Below are 15,817 nucleotides of genomic sequence, written 5' to 3'. Positions count from 1 at the left end.
TTAAATCTGAATCTGATTCTGGCTCTCATTCACCTTCCAGTCTTCAGGAACTTCAGGTTTATTGTCATCTGTCCACATATACAACCAAACAAAACATCCTCTGGACCACGGTGCACCAACACCATGTATAATCACACACAGCACTTAGAACAAAATATTACCATAAATAAGTTCATAAAATATAAACACTAAAAAGTCTGCAGATGGAAGCAAGTCCAAAGTAACACACAACAAAACACTGGAGGAACTCAGGAGGCTGGTTAGCGTCTACGGAAATGAATGGATAGTCGATGTTTTGGACCGAGGCCCTTCTTCAGGATCGAGAAGGAGAAGTGAAGATGCTGGATTGAAAAGGTGAGGGGAGGGGAAAGAGGCTAACTGGGTGGCGATAACTGAAGCCAGATGGGTGGGAAAGGCCAAAGGCTGGAGAAGAAGGAATCTGAGAAGAGGAGAGTGGATCATAGGAGAAAGGGAAGGAGGAGGGGACACAGGAGAAAGTAACAGGCAGGCAAAAAGATGTTAAAAAGTCAGAGTAAGGAATAGAGGAAGGGGTGGGTGGAGGAATTTGTTTACCAAAAGGAGATATCGATATTCATGTCACCAGGTTGAAGGCTACCCAGACGGAATATAAGGTGTTGCTCCTCCACCTTGAGGGTGACTTCATCTTGACACAAGAGGATGCCATGGGCCAACATGTTGGAGTGGGAATGGGAATTGGAATTAAAATGTTTGGCCACTGGGGAGTTCTGCTTGTGGTGGGTGGAGCAGAGGTGGACAACGAAGCAGTCCCCAGTTTACCATAAGACCATAAGACAGAGGAGCAGAATTAGGCCATTTGGCCCATCAAGTCTGCTTCAACATTCAGTCATGGCGGATCCCCTTTTTTCCCTCCTCAGCCCCACTCCCTGGCCTTCTCCCTGTAACCTTTGATGCTGTGTCCAGTCCAGATCCTATCAAGCTCTGCCTTAAATACACCCAACGATCTGGCCTCCACAGCTGCCTGTAGTAATAAATTCTTCAAACTCGCCACCCTCTGGCTAAAGAAGTTTTTCCACATCTCTGTTTCAACTGGATGCCCCTCTATCCTGAGGCTGTGCCCTCTTGTCCTAGACTCCCCCACCATGGGAAACATCCTTTCCATAGCTACCCTGTCTAGGCCTTTCAACGTTCGAAAGGTTTCAATGAGATCCACCTCCCCATCCTTCTGAATTCCAGCGAGTACAGACTCAAAGCTAGCAAATGTTCCTCATATGATAACCCTTTCATTCCTGGAATCATCCTTGTAAACCTCCTCTGAACCCTCTCCAATGCCAGCACATCTTTTTTTAGATGAGGAGTCCAAAACTGTTTGCAATACTCAAGGTGAGGCCTCACCAATGGCTTGGAAACAACTAGTTGGCAGGACCTCCAGAAGGAGATCCCAACAGGGTGCACCATCTCCCCCATCCTATTTATTATGGGAATGAACCTCCTATTATCAGCAGCAGAAGATATAACCTGCAGCCCGCCGCTGGAGTCGGGCATTGTTCAGCCGGCTCTACGAGGGTTCATGGACTACATCACTATAACAACTGTGTCACATGTCCAAGCAAGATGGGTATTGGAGACCCTGGACAATGTAGCCACTTGGGCGAGGATGTCCTTCAAGGCCAATAAGTCCAGGTGTATGGTGATCAGAAAGGGCAAAGTTACTAGCAAGTTTAGCCTCCAAGTTCAGGGTGAGGTCACCCCTTCCATCGAAGATAACCCGATAAAGTGCTTGGGGAAGTGGTTTAATGTGTCACTAACAGATGGGGCCAATGTCACCAATGCTGTGAAATGGACTTCCCGGTAAATTCAAGACTTGGCTGTACCAATACGGCCTTCTGCCCAGGCTTCTCTGGCTCTTCACACTTTATGAGTTCCCCATGACTGCCGTAGAGGCCATCGAGTGGAAAACCAACAAGCACCTGCGGAGATGGTTGGGAGTTCCCCCAAGCTTCTCTTCAGTGGGCTTCTACATTTGTTCTGGGCAGTTGCAGCTTCCTCTGTCATTTGTTGTGGAGGAATTCAAGGTAGCAAAATGCAGAGCCTTATTAAGCTTGAGAGACTCCAATGACGTCTTGGTAAAGCAAGCAGGCATTACAACCAGACCTGGGCGCAAGTGGGCAGCCAATGCAGCTGTGGAGGAGGCAGTGTGTTCTCTGAAGCTGCGAGATATCATCGGCAACCCCTGCGTCGGGCGGCAAGGCCTCGGCTCAGTTCACTTCCAGCAGTGGGGAAACGCAAGCATAAGGAACAGGCGAGACATGGTACAGGCAGAAGTACGGATCCGTGAGGAAGAGAAGCGATGTCAAGGGTAGTGGAACAAGGGTCCCAGGGCGCCTGGACAAAACGGGATCTGCTTAAGTGCAAGATCTCATGGGCAGAGTTATGGAGACTGGAGCCCTTCCGTATTTCCTTCCTCTTGCGATCCATGTGTGACACCCTTCCTTCACCATTACATCTGTACACATGGGGGATGAGAGAGGACCCGAACTGTAAGCTCTGTGGTCAAAGGGGACACTGGCTCATATACTGTCCGGGTGTAAAACAGCTCTAACTCAAGGATGGTATAGGTGGCGCCATGATAAGGTGCTCCTGGCTCTTGCTGACACATTAGAGCGGGAGAGATGCAAGAAGAGGATGGCTGGCACAGATCTGAGGAAGGCCATCACCTTCATCAAAGAGGGAGCCAGGCCTTTCGTAACCAAACAACCAAAGCCCAGTCTGCTGCTAACGGCCAGGTCCTGGGAGATGAGGGTCGATGTGGGAAGGAGGTTGCAGTTCCCAGATGTGGTGCACACAATCCTATGCCCGGTCATTGTACTGTGGTCAACTGAAGACAGGAAAACAATTCTGGTTGAGCTGACTGTGCCGTGGGAGGAGGGATGGGAAGAGACCCACGAGAGAAAGGCCTTGAAGTACCAGCCCTTAGTGCAGGAGTGTAAAGACAAGGGATGGCAGGCATGGTTGTTCCCTGTGGAGATCGGCTGCAGAGGTTTCCCAGCCAAATCAGCATGGCGGTTGTTGTCAGCTCTGGGCCTGGACGAAAGGAGCAAAAAACAAGCAGCTCGTAGGATGGGGGAAGAGGCAGAACGAGCTTCTTGTTGGATTTGCAGTAGGTGAGAGGAGGGAAGCTGGAAGCCAGGAGAAGATGGGCAGTGATTTGGCCACCACTACCGGCCCACCAACTGGAGAGTGTCATGGTTAAGGGTCGAAACACTCGGTGAAGGTTGGGAACCACCTGATGACATCTGCTCCCGGCTGAAGGCTACGGTTACCTTATAACGTAACTGGAGAATGCACCCTAACAGGTGTATGTAACAAGTTCATCTGCTATCTCCTTGTCCCCCGTTATTTCTCCAGCCTCATTTTCTAGCGATCCTATATTCACTCTCATCTCACTTTCATTTTTTACATACTTGAAAAAGCTTTTCCTATCCACTTAAATATTGTTTGCTAGCTGGCTTTCATATTTCACCTTTTCCCTCCTAATGATTCTTTTAGTTACTCTCTGTAGGGTTTTAATAGCTTCCCAGTTCTCTGCCTTCCCACTAATTTTTGCTTTGTTGTATTCCCTCTCTTTTACTTTTACTTTAGTTTTGACTTCCCTTGCCAGCCATGGTTGTCCTATTTTGCCCTTTGAGTATTTCTTTGTTTTTGGATTTTATCTATCTTGTACCTTCCTCATTGTTGCCAGAAACTCATGTCACTGTTGCTCAGCTGACATCCCTGCCAGCATCTCCTTCCAATTTACTTTGGCCAGCTCCTCTCTCATACCACTGTAATTTCCCTTATTCCACTGAAATATTGCTATGTCAGACTTTACTTTCTCCCTATCAAATTTCAAGCTGAACTGAATCACATTGTGATTGCTAAGGGTTCTTTACTTCCATTTCATTACACATCACCTAATCCAGTATAGCTGATCCCCTAGTCAGCTCAACAACAAACTGCTCTAAAAATCCATCTCATAGGCATTCAACAAATTCAGTCTCTTGAGATTCATTACCAACCTGATTTGCCCAATGGACCTGCATGTTGAAATCTCCCATGACGATCATAACATTCCCCTTTTGACACGTTTTTTCTATTTTCTGGTCCTCATCCCATCTACTGTTGGGAGGCCTGTCTATGACTGCCATCAGGGTCCTTTTACCTTTGCAGTTTCTTAACTCAGCCCACAAGGTTTCAATATCTTCCAATCCTATGTCACATTTTTGATGCCATTCTTTGCCAGCAGAGCCACACTAGCCCCTCTGTCTACCTTCCTAACCCTCCGATGGGTGTTTACGAGGAGCCTCACCAACTTAGAGGAGGCCGCTTGGGAAGCATGGACACGATAGATGATGCCAGCAGATTCGCAGGTGAAGTATTGCCTCACCTGGAAGGGACCCCGATGGAGGAGGTATATGGGCAGGTGTAGCACTTGGGCTCCTCTCAGGGATAAGTGCCCCGACGAAGATTCGTGGGGAGGGACAAATGGACATGGGAATTGCAGAGGGAGTGATCCCCGTGGAAAGCAGAGGGGAGGGGTGGGGAGGTAAAGATATGTTTAGTGGTAGCGTGCCTTGGGAGATGGTGGAAGTTGCAGAGGATAATTTGTTGGATTCGCAGGCTGATGGGATGGTGGGCAAGGCCAAGATGAACTCTAATACTGTTAAGGAAGCGGGAAGATGGGGTGAGCATGGATGTCCGGAAGTGGAGGAGATGTGGGTGAGGACAGCATCAATAGTGGAGGGAGGGAAACCCGTTCTTTAAAGAAGGAGGACATCTCTGATATCCTATAAAAATATCCTGGCCAATTCCTGGAAACAGATGCAGCAGAGACAAAAAAACAGAGAAAAGGGAATAGCATTTTTACAGGAGACGGGGTGAAAAGAGGCATAGTTATATATTTAATAATACATATTTTATATTTAATTATATTTTATATTTAATAAATTCAAAATCCATGTGAAGTGCACAGCACTGATAAACGGGAAGTAAACAGTAAATAGCTTAACTGTCCTAATGGGGAGACCTCGATGGTGGCAGGGTATTCTTCAGTCTCACATCAGTAGCTTTCAATGAAAGGTCTCTACAATTTCTTCCCCCCAAAAATTCAGAGAAATGCACTTGTCCAGGCATATCACCAGGGTGTATAAAATCCTCTTTCAGTTCATAGAATTGGTGACAATTTTGTCGATGATGTTGCGTTCGCTGAAGAAATGTTTAGACTTTTGCATGTGTTTACAAGCACAAATCAAAGTCAGATCATTACTTGTGATTGCGACATTTGCCTCTGACATCATCATAACAGAAATTATGTCACCTCTCTTTGCTACCAGCACAGAGAAATAATCTAGTCACAGTCAAAACCAGCTGTACACATTAAAGTTTCACCCAGAACAGGTAAACTTTCTCTTCTTAGATGCCTAATTGTGTAATTCAGTGTAGTATATCGAAAATAGAAAAAAGTCTTTAGACAGGGGATTCTACAGATGCTGGAAATCCAGAGCAGCACAGACAAAATGCTGGAGGAACTCAGCAGGTCAGGAAGCATCAATGTAGAAGAATGTTATGTGGATGTTTTGGGCTGAGACCCTTCATCAGGAGTGGAAAGGAAGGGGAATTTGTATAAACTAGACCTGGCTTCACTTAATCACTTTCTAGCCTGTGTTCCTTCCCCTCCCCCACTCTCTTATCCTAGCTTTTCCCTTTCTAGTCCTGATGATGTGTCTCGCCAGAAACGTTGACTGGTTATTCCTCTCCATAGATGCTGCCTGACCTGTTGAGTTCCTCCGGCATTTTTGTGTGTTACTCAGGATTTCCAGCATCTACAGAATCTCGTGTTTGTGAGTAGCTGCATCCATGAAGTTCAATACTCCCATTCTATATTTTAAACGAGGGATTTTATTACCACACTAGAATCTCACCAAGTTGGTAGAACTGGGGCATGTTAAGAATACAAAGAAAATAGCAGTAACCAACATGTATTTCTCTGTATTTGCCTGTAAAGCGTTAACAGTCCTGCTGGGAAGAAGGATATTTTTGCAGACAGACCTTTCAACGAAAAGTTATTTTCGTCCCTATTTCGTATTTTCTTTAAAGCGTCGCTTTATAAAAATAGATCTATTTGCAAATTGGTTTTTTTTTCTTCCTTCGCTACGCGCTTTGAATGCCAGTTTGGAAACTCCAGCTGCTCTGGATCAACACGTAGGCGGGGGTTCCCGGAAAGCCAGCCGCTCTGACGTCACAGCAGTTCCGCTGTGCCCATATATGGACGAAGTTTCCGCACGACGAAGCGGAAAGCCCCGGTCACCCGGTTGGCGTCAGTGCTGGCACACCCTGCGATAACAGATGCAACTTCATAATGTTTTACACAGCTTAAAGGTAGGGCAGGAAACCAATGTCAGCCAGTCTTTATACCGTCATCAAATTTTGCCCAATCTGACCAGAAGCATATATGTCAGCCTTAATTTCCAACTGTAAGGAAATACAAGATGTGAAATAAACAATTAAAATTCATATGAATATCAATTAAGCTAAAATTTAACATGTTATTGTCAAGCTCAAGCGGAAATATTCAAATAGATTTAATTTAGTCTCTTCAGTTCTAAACGAAGGCACAGTAAAAAGCCAATCTTTTCATAAACATAAGAGATTCTGAAGATGCTGGAAAGCCAGAGTAACACCAGGATCCTGATGAAGCGTCTCTCATTCTTCTCCGTAGACTCCGCCTGACCTGCTGAGTTCCTCCAGCATTTTGTGTGTGCTAATCTTATCGTGGAATTTGCGAAGGGAGACCTAGAAGGAGACGGCAATGCTGCCAGTGTTGGCAGCCATTAGCCTGTGCCAAGAGAATTCCGTCAGTATTACTGGGAATATATGGATGCATTGCTCTTCGGTTTGAGCAGAATGGTTGACATATTAAAGGGCCTCTGTTATTTCCAGTTACAATTTCTCAGAACTATCTTTTGTTTTTAACTTGTTTCATTACTGAACCCAGTTTGTATCATGACATTGTAGCTTTTATCATTTAATCTTTCTTGTTTTTTTTAGCACATCAGAACCTTTCCCTTTTTCCCAGTTTCGCCCTTTGTATACGTACATGTCGCCATCTCGTCGAGTCAAAGCGTTGTACAGCACAGAAACAGACCATTTGGCCCGACTGACCCATGCTGACAATACCCCATCAAAGCTTGTCCCATTTGACAGCATTTGCCCCTTAATCTACTAAACTGTTTCAATCCATGTACTTGTCCAACTGTCTTTTAAAAATTATTATCGCACCTGCCTCTACAGGTTTCTCTGGCAGCTCATTCCAGTACATACCTCTCTTGTGTAAAAATATGCCCCTCAAGTTCCTATTAAATCATTTCCCCCTTACCTTAAACCTGTGCCATCTAGGTTTTTTTTTGCTGTTCTAATCACTTGAGATATACATCCTTGTTCTTTGCAGTGCTTCTTGACAACACAAAATATTTTCAGCCATTTGATCCTTCTAATCCGGTTTCCACAGATGCAATGTTTTGTCTTTGTATGTTCTACATGGCACTGCAGTGGGCAAATTACCCAGAGCCTGAGTATCATTGGCAACTTGAAACTCATTTTCTCTATAAGTATTATCTGTCCTTACTGTATTACCAGCCATTCTAGTTTATACACATTAGAAAGTTATCATACTCTGCTTTTCTGAACTTAATTGTCCTTCTTCAAGGAGCGATGCCATGAGAAACCAGCATCTATCATTAAGGACTGCCATCCAGGCCATGCTCTCTTCTCTCTGCTACCATCGGGAGCCCTAGGTCCTATGTCACCAGGTTCAAGAATAGTTATTCCCCTTCAACCATCACGCTCTTGAACTGGTGTGGATAACTTCATTCACCTCAACACTGAACTGACTTCACAACCTAAGGTCTAATTTCAAGGGCTCTACAACTCATGTTCTCAGTATTACTTATTTATGATTAATGTTATTATTGTTACTATTTGTCTTTTTTGCACATTGGTTGTTTGTCAGTTTTTATTTGTGTGTAGCTCGTCATTGATCCTATTGTATTTCTTTGTTCTCTGTGAATGCTGCTAGAAAATGGATCGCAGGGTAGAATATGGCGACATATATATATCTTGATGATAATTTTACTCTGAACTTTGAACTTTTGTTGCAAACTGCTTTGGGATATCCTGAGATAGTGCAGTAGGGAAATCCGTCTTTCTTTTTGTCATATGCCTCACAGGTAGATAGGGTAGTTAAGAAAGCTTATGGGGTGTTAGCTTTCATAAGTCGAGGGATAGAGTTTAAGAGTCGCGAGGTAATGATGCAGCTCTATAAAACTCTGGTTAGGCCACACTTGGAGTACTGTGTCCAGTTCTGGTCACCTCACTGTAGGAAGGATGTGGAAGCATTGGAAAGGGTACAGAGGAGATTTACCAGGATGCTGCCTGGTTTAGAGAGTATGCATTATGATCAGAGATTAAGGGAGCTAGGGCTTTACTCTTTGGAGAGAAGGAGGATGAGAGGAGACATGATAGAGGCTTACAAGATAATAAGAGGAATAGATAGAGTGGATAGCCAGCGCCTCTTCCCCAGGGCACTACTGCTCAATACAAGAGGACATGGCTTTAAGGTAAGGGGTGGGAAGTTCATGGGGGATATTAGAGGAAGGTTTTTTTTTACTCAGAGAGTGGTTGGTGCGTGGAATGCACTGCCTGAGTCAGTGGTGGAGGCAGATACACTAGTGAAATTTAAGAGACTGCTAGACAGGTATATGGAGGAATTTAAGGTGGAGGGTTATATGGGAGGTAGGGTTTAAGGGTCAGCACAACATTGTGGGCCGAAGGGCCTGTACTGTGCTGTACTATTCTATGTTCTATATACTAGACGGTAAAAGAATGGCCATCTAATATATTTCATCTAGTGTCTCTGAGAGGCTTAGCTGAATTGGAAATAAAAGGAAGAGCGGACTAATGAACCTGCTATCCCGTTGCACCATTCAATACCACTGCAGCTGATTCTCTACCCCAATACTACATTCTGACTCTCTCCTCTTTAGTTTGGCCAGTTGCCACACAGGGCTGGCTGCACAGGGGTAACCAGACAAGAAGGTACCACTGCTGCTGAAACCCATCCAGACCGAAGACCATTCATTGCAGTGCGGCGTAAACCATGTTTTTTCCCCCATGTTTTAAAAGGTTTATAAGTTTAAGGTACAATAAATTTTCCACTTTGGATGCTTGGTGTATAGTCAGGGCTAAGAGATTTGGACAGTTACGGGTTCAATTACATGGTGATGATGAGAAAGGTGGACTAGACACAGAAACAGCCAAGAGATTGTAGAGAGATCAAAGGACCGAATGGTCAATTTCTCCCTCTGTGGCCCATCACCTGTCTCTGTTTTATTATGTCAGATCCAAAGGGAACAGGTGGATTTCCATCCTTTAACCTGGTCAAATGTTATACTGCCTACACTCTTGACTTATGGAAGAAGTTTTTAGCTTGTGAATAAATCCAAATATCTCAGTTTCTTATATCTTTTTTAGTCTTTGTAACATTCTATAAATGTAATGATGCATTTTAAAGTGTCATGAGCAAAAGTGACGATAATTATAAATTCATAGAGTCATGGAGAATGGAGGCAAGCCAGTCAGGCCTACTCATCCATGCTGAACAAAATGCCCAAGTAAACGTGTTCTATTTGCCAGTGCTTGGCCCATATCCCTCCCTATCCGTGTGCCTGTACAACTATCTTGTAAAATCTGTTATTGTACCCTCCACAATCACTTTCCCTGGCAACATGTTCAATATACACAACACGCACAAGAAATTGCGCCTCTGGTTTCTATTGAATCGTTCACTTCTCACCTTAATCTATGCTCCACCCACGTCACTTCTTAAAAAAAAACTCAGTATATTTAATTGCTAATAAAAATATCTTTCAGTTTTAAATAGATTCTCTTGGAAAGGAAAAAAAAACTGAGAAAGACCTGCGTAGATGTGACACCTTTCACAGTATCCTTAGGCACTCTACTTCCAATGAAGTATGTTTGAATTCACATTTGTAATATAGGTGATGCTGTAGCCACCTCCTACAAACAGCAACATGAGGCTGACCTGCTAATCAGATTAGAAATACAGAAACATAGAAAACCTACAGCACAATACAGGCCCTTCGGCCCACAAAGCTGTGCCGAACATGTCCTTACCCTAGAACTACCTAAACTTTACCCATAGCCCGCTATTTTTCTAAGCTCCATGTACCTATCCAGGAATGTCATAAAAGACCCTATGGTTTCTGCCTCCACCACCGTCGCCAGCAGCCCATTCCACACACTCACCACTCTCTGCGTAAAAAACTTACCCCTGACATCTCCTCTGTACCTACTTCCAAGCACCTTAAAACTGTGCCCTCTTGTGCTAGCCATTTCAGCCCTGGGAAAAAACCTCTGACTATCCACACGATCAATGCCTCTCATTACCTTATACACCTCTATCAGGTCACCTCTCATCCTCTGTCACTCCAAGGAGAAAAGGCCGAGTTCACTCAGCCTATTCTCATAAGGCATGCTCCTCAACCCAGGCAACATCCTTGTAAATCTCCTCTGCACCCTTTCTATGGGTTCCACATCCTTCCTGCAGTGAGGCGACCAGAATTGAGCACAATATTCCAAGTGAGGTCTGACCGGGGTCCTATATAGCTGCAACAATACTTCTTGGCTCTTAAACCCAATCCCACAGTTGATGAACGCCAATGCACCATATGCCTTCTTAACCTCAGAGTCAACCTGCGCAGCAGCTTTGAGTGTCTTATGGACCCCAAGATCCCTCTGATCCTCCACACTGCCAAGAGTCTTACCATTAATGCTATATTCTGCTATCATATTTGACCTAGCAAAATGAACCAGATTGATTGGCCAGTATGGATAACTTCACTCACCTCGACGCTGAACTGATTCCGCAACCTATGGACTCACCTTCAGAGACTCTACAACTCACGTTCACAACGTTATTTATTTGTTTCTTGTATTTGCACAGTTGGTCTTTGCATATTGGTTGTTTGTCAGTCTTTGTGTGTAGTTTTTCATTGATTCTATTGTATTCCTTTGGTTCCTTAAGGCTGTTAAAGTCAGGGGTGAGGATAAGCTCCCACTGCCTATTAAATGCTCCCAATGGCATGCACCTCAAATAGCCTCTGACAACCAAGTCCAGCTCCTGGCCTTCAAATGTGGCTTAGCTACTGAGCCTGGAAAAACTATTTCTACTGACAGGAGAAGGGGCAAACATGGGAGTTTAAAACCAATTGCTTCGGGCAGATTGGGCTCATCAGCCACGACTGGCAGCTCATCTAGGAGAAGGAAAACTCTGATCTCAAACCTCCACTGCCTGGCAGCTATACCCACTCGGGAGTAAAATCTGCTGGAAAAAAACCTGGATCTAGAGTCCCTAAGACAGACCTACATTGAATTCAACGCTGACTGGCAACTCCTGTGATGCTGCTGGTATGAAACTGGATCGGTCCCTGTCATTCCTTTGGGCTCAGCAGATGTGTGGAGAGGGGGAGCTTGCTACATGGGCAACAGATTGCTCTCCATATCGTACTACCCAAGCTTGCGTATCTGGACAGCTGGGACACAATATCCATGGTCAACTCTGACACGCGCTGGCCCTCCATTGTATTCCTTTGTCCTACTGTGAATGCTCATAAGAAAACAAATCTCAGGGACATACAGTATATGGTGATAGATACGAAGTTCGATAATAAATTACTTTGAACTTTGAAATCTGGATACTGTAAAGAACATTTCTGTTTTTCTTCAAAGTAATGACAAGTGATATATTTTTCTGTTCTTGAGGGAGATGAAGCAGGGCCTTGGTTTAACCAAGAGGTATTCAGAAGGTATAGCAGCTTTATCATAATCAACCTGTTACATATTTCACAATGCTCCATCCGCACCACTCAGCAAAATCAATATATTCCTTTATGAAGTTCCTGGAATGTGACTGAATGCATAAATTTATGTTTCACAATTGAACTTTTGAAGGTCCTCTCAAGACCAATAAGCCATACATATGCATTCTTTTTATAAATATATAATTTATTTGTGTGTGTGTGTGTGTGTTTATAGGTGCCCTTGTGTATGAATGGTTGTATGGTCTGTGTTTGTGTACGGTTGTGTCATTAACATATACAAAATGCTGGAGGAACTCAGCAGGTCAGGCAGCATCTGTGGAGGGAAATAAACAGTCAAGGTTTTGTGCTGAGATGCTTCATCAGGTCTGAGCTGATGAGTCCCGCCTGCAATTTGTTTTTGTTGTTCAGGTCTTCCAGAATCTGCAGGATCTCTTATGCCTCTGGTTGTGTGTGTGTGTGTGTGAGAGAGAGAGAGGAGGGGGTATGAATGAGTGAGTGTGCTTAAGCATTTTCCTTCCTCTCTTCCAAAGCAGCGTTTCAACCCGGGGTCCAATTCCAAAGGTACCTACAATATGGAAACCTTAGCAATAAGGATTCACCAGTCAGTTGGGGATCTACCCATGGCAGTTATACCTATCATGTGCTCCACTAGTATCTGAGATCTTCTCTTAATGATAGAACTCCATAAGACCATAAGTTACAGGACCAGAATTAGGCCATTTAGCCTACTGAGCCTGTTCCGCCATTCAATCACATCTGATCGTCTTCATTCTTGATTTTGAGATGGAAGATTTTGGATTCAGGATAATTCTCATAGAATTTGGTCAATGCTTTTCTTTCATTGCTAAGAAAAGCATTACCTATTTTCTTATTTTCTGTGACCTTGCTATTTGAAAATTGGCTTCTTACTTTATAATGGTGACTACACCTAAGGATTCTTGGAATGTAGGAATCTGGCTCTGGTTCATGAAATATCCCATGCTTTTTATTCCCCCTTTCCCAGAAGGAATCACCTGACATCCAACTAGGAATCCTGGCTGAAAACTTCCCCTGCTGAGCCCAGTGAAGCAAAAGTTCAGAGACCTATATTTGACAGTTTTCTGTAGGTGAAATAAATCGTGGTCTGGCGTTTATTGAGTTGAAGGGGGAATGGTGTCCGATGCCGACACCTGTGGGATGGCAAGGCAGCAGAGTTCTGAGACAGCTAGTGAAAGCCAGCAGACAAACAGAGCACGATTCAGAGCACTTTGACTGAGCCTCTGTTTCTACGTGTAGATCTCTGCCTCCACAGCTGGTGGCGACACTATAAATGATTTTCAACACCGCACTAGGTTTATTTTATAGGAAACTTTAGATAATCAAAAAAGAAGCCATTAAAGCACATTTCTAAAACCTGACAGTCTTTCAATTTCCAATTTCCAATGCCATGAATGCATCTGTAGTGTTTTACTGTGAAGATTAACCAAGCATTTATCACCCTCTGATAGAAGGTCACGTCGACTGCTTATTCCTCTCTATACGTGCTGCCTGACCTGTTGAGTTCCTCCAACAATTTATATGTGTTGTTCTGGATCTCCAGCTTCTGCAGAAGTTCTTTTTTTCCTTAATTGTTCTCTGATTGAAGTAATTAGGTGATCAACTAGATTGTATTTATGTATTTATTGAGATGCTGTGTGGAATAGGCCCTTCAAGCTTTGCTGCCAGCAATCCCCTGATTTAATCCTAGTCGAATCATGGGAAAATTTCAAAGTCCAATGAACTTACCAACTGGTATGTCTTTGGACTGTGGGAGAAAACTGGAGCACCTGGAGGAAACCCACATGGTCACAGGGAGAACGTACAAACTCCTTATGGACAGAGGTGGGAATGGTGGAATTCGAGCCTCGATCCCAACAAACAGATCCACTGTAGATCCGAGGCTGTGTCATCGCCCTTTTTCACTATCATTTAGACTGTAGTGTTGTGTCTCCCTCAAAAACATTTCCCGCAAGGATAGACCTAAGTAATAGGAGAGGGCATAAATCTGTTAGGTGTCCTGTGTTGTTCTGCCAAGCTTTGTGTGCAGGCTATGTTGGTGCCAGAATGTATGGTGACACTTGTGGACTGCCCCAAGCACATCCCTAGATTACGTTGGTTGTTAACACAAATTCTGCATTCTGCTGTACGTTTTGATGTCTGTTTGGTAAATAAATCAGAATCTGAAACCTTAAGGTGTACGAAGGAAAGTACAGGGGAATGCAAGAAACACACATCAAAGTTGCTGGTGAACGCAGCAGGCCAAGCAGCATCTGTAGGAAGAGGTGCAGTCGACGTTTCAGGCCGAGACCCTTCGTCAGGACTAACTGAAGGAAGAGTGAGTAAGGGATTTGAAAGCTGGAGGGGGAGGGGGAGATGCAAAATGATAGGAGAAGACAGGAGGGGGAGGGATGGAGCCAAGAGCTGGACAGGTGATTGGCAAAAGGGGATACGAGAGGATCATGGGACAGGAGGTCCAGGAAGAAAGACGGGGGGGGGGGACCCAGAGGATGGGCAAGAGGTATATTCAGAGGGACAGAGGGAGAAAAAGGAGAGTGAGAGAAAGAATGTGTGCATAAAAATAAGTAACAGATGGGGTACGAGGGGGAGGTGGGGCCTTAGCGGAAGTTAGAGAAGTCGAGGTTCATGCCATCAGGTTGGAGGCTACCCAGATGGAATATAAGGTGTTGTTCCTCCAACCTGAGTGTGGCTTCATCTTTACAGTGGAGGAGGCCGTGGATAGACATGTCAGAATGGGAATGGGATGTGGAATTAAAATGTGTGGCCACTGGGAGAAGCTGCTCTCTCTGGCGGACAGAGCGTAGATGTTCAGCAAAGCCGTCTCCCAGTCTGCGTCGGGTCTCGCCAATATATAAAAGGCCACATCGGGAGCACCGGACGCAGTATATCACCCCAGTCGACTCACAGGTGAAGTGTTGCCTCACCTGGAAGGACTGTTTGGGGCCCTGAATGGTGGTAAGGGAGGAAGTGTAAGGGCATGTGTAGCACTTGTTCCGCTTACACGGATAAGTGCCAGGAGGGAGATCAGTGGGGAGGGATGGGAGGGGGTCGAATGGACAAGGGAGTTGTGTAGGGAGTGATCCCTGCGGAAAGCAGAGAGAGGGGGGGAGGGAAAGATGTGCTTAGTGGTGGGATCCCGTTGGAGGTGGCGGAAGTTACGGAGAATAATATGTTGGACCCGGAGGCTGGTGGGGTGGTAGGTGAGGACCAGGGGAACCCTATTCCTAGTGGGGTGGCGGGAGGATGGAGTGAGAGCAGATGTACATGAAATGGGGGAGATGCGTTTAAGAGCAGAGTTGATAGTGGAGGAAGGGAAGCCCCTTTCTTTAAAAAAGGAAGACATTTCCCTCGCCCTAGAATGAAAAGCCTCATCCTGAGAGCAGATGCGGCAGAGACGGAGGAATTGCGAGAAGGGGATGGCGTTTTTGCAAGAGACAGGGTGAGAAGAGGATTTGTCCAGATAGCTGTGAGAGTCAGTAGGCTTATAGTAGACATCAGTGGATAAGCTGTCTCCAGAGACAGAGACAGAAAGATCTAGAAAGGGGAGGGAGGTGTCGGAAATGGACCAGGTAAACTTGAGGGCAGGGTGAAAGTTGGAGGCAAAGTTAATAAAGTCAACGAGTTCTGCATGCGTGCAGGAAGCAGCGCCAATGCAGTCGTTGATGTAGCGAAGGAAAAGTGGGGGACAGATACCAGAATAGGCATGGAACATAGATTGTTCCACAAACCCAACAAAAAGGCAGGCATAGCTAGGACCCATACAGGTGCCCATAGCTACACCTTTAGTTTGGAGGAAGTGGGAGGAGCCAAAGGAGAAATTATTAAGAGTAAGGACTAATTCCGCTAGACGGAGCAGAGTGGTGGTA

The sequence above is a fragment of the Mobula hypostoma genome, chromosome 29 (assembly GCF_963921235.1).
Source record: "Mobula hypostoma chromosome 29, sMobHyp1.1, whole genome shotgun sequence".
In the NCBI taxonomy this organism is placed as follows: domain Eukaryota; kingdom Metazoa; phylum Chordata; class Chondrichthyes; order Myliobatiformes; family Myliobatidae; genus Mobula; species Mobula hypostoma.
This window is presented reverse-complemented; position numbering follows the sequence as displayed.